Here is a 4,917-nt window from a genome sequence, read left to right as displayed (position 1 = left end):
ACTTAGAGAAGCACTGGCCCGGGGGGTTAAATAAAGATGACCCTTGAGAGAGCGACTCCCCAGGGAAAAGAAATAGGCTAGGCAAATGGTAAAACCAAGGTTGGGTCTTGCTGGAAGAGTTTTATTCAAGGCGAACTGTCAAGGGGGTTCCATAAATCACCCAACCGCGTGAGGGACGCAAAATCAAGGAACATAACACCGGTATGACGGAAACTAGGGCGGCAAGAGTGGAACAAAACACCAGGCATAAGGCCGAGCCTTCCACCCTTTACCAAGTATATAGATGCATTAATAATATAAGAGATATTGTGATATCCCAACATAAACATAATCCAACATGGAGAAATCTTCATCTTCACCTGCAACTAGCAACGCTATAAGAGGGGCTGAGCAAAGCGGTAACATAGCCAAAGAACGGTTTGCTAGGAAGGGTGACAAAGGTTAGAGGTTCATGGCAATTTGGGAGGCTTGAGGAGCAAGTGATAGGTAGCGCAGCATAGCGATAGAACGAAGCAACTAGCATAGCAATGATAGTAATGAGATCCAAGGTGACGGTCATCTTGCCTGAAATCCCGCTAGGAATAAGAACGAATCCATGAAGAAGATGAAGCCACGAAGACGAACGAATCCTCACGATCGCAACGACAGGGGAACTATCGAGAAGAAGCACACAACAAGGTAAACAAACCACACATGAACAAAGCATGATGCTCAATCAAGAATGATGCATGACAAGGCTACATGAAGCTACTCACGGTAAGAGAGGATGCATATAAGAACAACACATCAAAGCAAGTTTAAATGAGGCCGGAAACAACATATAACAATTCCGGTAAGTCCTCATATGCAAATTTCGAAATTGGTCCAGAACTGAACAAGCATTAAGTTGAAGTTGTTAAACAGCAAGTTAAAGAGCACAGTGATGATCTACACGAAATTCTAGTCGAGTTACATATAAAGTTCATTAGATTCGGAGCTACGGCCTAGAAGATATGAGCAAAACAAGTTAAACATGGCATTGATGCAAAATGCATACAAACATCAAACAAAACCTCAAAACAATGATGCAACATGATAATATGAGACTACATGCAAAACTAAGCAAGTTCCATAAAAAGCATGCTCAAAACGGAGCTACGGTGCAACACACACACTCCAAACAAGACATAGCAACAATCTGTCCAAAACAGCAACTAGGCATCTAGAAATCATCAAAACCATATGCTACGGCAGCTCAACATTAAAACAAAAGGCATGGACATGAAGTACAGGTAATGCAAAACAAAACATGAACACTGAGCTATCTCCAGAAATCAATAGAACATGCTCAAAAGGACATGGCAAGATTGCAAATAATAACAGGTTCACGGACTTTGCAGAAATTACTAGACATGACAGAAATAGCATCAAGTTGCAATGTTGAGAGCATGACGTCAACATGCTACAGGAACTCAACATGGCAAAACAAGGCATGAAATGAATCTACTAAATGCATATAGCAAAAGTCCCTTACTGACCATAAGACAAAAAGGAGCAGAAGATATGATGGCAACCATGTAAACATAGCAAGTTTCGTTATCAGGTTTCAGACTTCGCAGAAAACAGAGCATGGCAGAAACAATAATGTGAAGGCATCTTGGTGAGCTTGATGCACACACCACAAGGCAATGCCTGATAAAACAACCATACCTACAGCAAGATGGCATGTTTATAAAGCTATCCATGGCAAGAACAAAAGCATATCATTTATGGATCAACTACAACAAGCTTGGCAAAAATGAATATCATGTTAAGAATCTGCCAGAAATATTTTATAGCAAAAGTAGAGCAAGATTGAGTCATGCTAGGGCACTCTATAATTGCAAACAAGGGCAGGAATGGGTCAATTACAACAATCTATACAAAACATCCTCACTGAACATCTCCAAAATATGCATGGATCTCTCTGTAGCATCAAGTTTACATGGCAACAAAATAACAGCAGACAAAGACTTGGAGAAATCACAAGTCCCTGAAATCAGAAACATTACGAAGCCTAGTTTGCATGCTTGTGCTAGTCACCACAGAGATCACAAAAATACATGGCATACAAACAAACACATGTAGAGCTCATACCCATAAGATGGACGGATTAAATGCAACAAAAATAACAAATCACCATGTTCTGATAAGTAACAGCAGATAACAGCAACTAGCACTCTTGCAACGATGATTAGGCCATCAAGATGGACTCAAATGAACATGCCACAACGGAATGAAATGTAGAGCATCACGAGGCGAACATTTCGATATATCACGTGCACAAAACGGAGCTATGCACAAGCAGTTACATCATGATGAACAGAGCAACATATGATGCAAAACTCAGGACTTTGCAAAAAAACAGAGGGGGAGAGTCAACCCTAGGATCAGATCTGTTTCGGGCTTGCACGGGGATCGAGGCGGGGCTGCGGCTCGCTGGAGCCTCTCGTCGGAGTTGGTAGGGGACGCGCAGGCGGGGACGGGGCCGGCCGGGGCGACGAGGTGGCCGGACGCCGGCGAGGGTGGCGGCGACCGGCGGCGGCGATCCGGGGCCGTGGCGACGGTGGTGGTCGGCGGCGGAGGCGGTGATGCGGCGGTCGGGGCGAGGCGACCTGCGGCGGCGGTCAGGGAGGTGGCGAGACGGCGGCGCGGCGCCGGAGCGGTGGCGGCGCGGGCGACGGGACGCGGCAGAGAGGCGGAGGCGCGCGCGGGCCTGGGCGGGCCGCGCCTGGGCCCGGCGGGCCATGGCGGCGGGGACGGCGGCCAGGACAGGTGGCGCGAGGCCATTTGCGCGGGAGGCGGCGATGGACGCGTCCGGCAGCGGGGCGGACGTGTCCGGCGCGGTGGGAGGAGATGGGCTAGGTTTAGGGGTGGTTTCATCCGCGAAAATGGAAGGGGAGGGCCTATTTATAGATAGAGGGAGCTAGGAGAGTCCAAACGAGGTGCGGTTTTCGCCCACGCGATCGTGATCGAACGACCGAGAGCATGGCGGAGACTTAGAGGGGTTTTGGGGCTGTTTGAAGGGGGGTTTTGCTGCAACACACAAACGGACTTTGCAGTTGCCCGGTTAACCGTTGGAGCACCAAACGACCTCCAAATGGAGCGAAACTTGACCGGTGGTCTACCGGTGGTATACCAAGGCCACTTGACAAGACTCGGTCCATTCCGAGAACGTTCAACACTCTCTCACGAAAAGAAGACAAGAGGGGGCGCCGGAGGAGGTGGGAGTGCCGGATTGCAAAACGGACAACGTTGAAAAAGCTCGGGTGCATGAGACAAACACGTATGCAAATGCAATGCACATGATGACATGATATGGGATGCATGACATGAACAAAAATGCAACACGCAAGCAGATGACAAGGCAAGGACGGCGAAAAACTGGGTGACACCTGGCGCATCGGATCCGGGGCGTTACACTCAGGACAGTTATTCAACACATACCAAACCATTTTGTCCAAATATTTAGGTTTGTCCTCTTGTCGACTCTTCCGTGTAACTCGAACAGAATAATCGAAAACATTGAGCCCGGGATTGTCTTCACCCACCTCTTTGCTAAGCTGATCAGTTGTTTCAATGTATTTTGAGCAGAATGTCAATGCTTCTGTAGCATTGTAGGCCTCTGCAATGGAACCCTCGGGTCTAGCTCTGTTCCTAACATAGCCCTTGAAAGTGCCTAGCTGCCTTTCAATAGGGTATATCCAGCCATACTGTACTGGACCTCTAAGTAGTGCCTCATCAGGTAGATGAACAGCCAAATGCACCATCACATCAAAGAAGGCTGGAGGATATATCTTCTCAAGGTCGCATAGGATAGTTGGTATCTTGTCTCTAAGACGCTCCAAAGCATCTATCCTGATATTCCTACTGCAGAGTTCCCTGAAGAATTGTCCCAACTCCGCAACTGCTCTGGATAAGTCAGGGCGGCCCAATCCTCTAAGGATAACAGGTAAAACCCTTTGAAGTAGGATGTGGCAGTCATGAGTTTTCAACCCTTGTACCTTGTTTCCATCTGCACTGACTCTCCTTTCAGGGTTGGAAGCAAATCCATGTGGGAATCTCACACGTGACAGGACCTCGCAGAATTCTTTTCTGTTTACCTTGTCCAAGACGTACACAGCTGGTGCCATATCCCGTGGTTTACCTTCATCTTGCACCTGCAAATCCTTTCTGATACCCAGGTGTGTCAAATCAATCCTAGATTTTAAGGTATCTTTCGTCTTGCCTTGAATATTAAGAAGTGTGCCGATAATGCTGTCACATATATTTTTCTCGATGTGCATCACATCAAGATTATGCCTCAGATCCAAATCTTTCCAATACTCCAAGTCCCACAAAGTGGACCTGCGGGTAAACAATAATCTCTCTTCTACCCTGCCACGCTTCCTTTTCCCGCTACCATTACCAGGATGGTTTCCTGGTGTAATATGCCTGACCTTCTCTAATTCCACTTGCAACTCATCGGCGGTGAGCCTCTTTGGCGCATCACGGTTTTCATGCTTTGCATTGAACACATGTCTTCGGTATTTTCTAGGATGCGGCTTGTCCTTGGCAAGCAAACGGTGGTGTCCAATGTAACAGATCTTGCTAAGTATTGCGTATGACAGCGGATTCCTGTCACAGCGAACACATGCGTTGTAACCATGTGTCGTTCGCCCTGACATAGTGCTCAAAGCCGGATAATCATGGATGCACCAAATTATAACAGCACGCAGAAAGAAATCAGTTGGTGGGCTGCTATATATGTCTCGAGTGAGAACACCCTTCCATAGCTGTTGAAGTTCCTCCACAAGAGGCTCCATGAACAAATCAAAATCCTTTCCAGGACTTTTTGGACCTGGGATGATCAAGGCCATCATGTAGTTTGATTCTTTGGTGCAGACATTTGGAGGCATA

This window comes from Aegilops tauschii, chromosome 6 (genome assembly GCF_002575655.3).
Source record: "Aegilops tauschii subsp. strangulata cultivar AL8/78 chromosome 6, Aet v6.0, whole genome shotgun sequence".
Lineage (NCBI taxonomy): Eukaryota > Viridiplantae > Streptophyta > Magnoliopsida > Poales > Poaceae > Aegilops > Aegilops tauschii.
The sequence above is the reverse complement of the archived record's forward strand: the minus strand, read 5'-3'. Positions refer to the sequence as shown.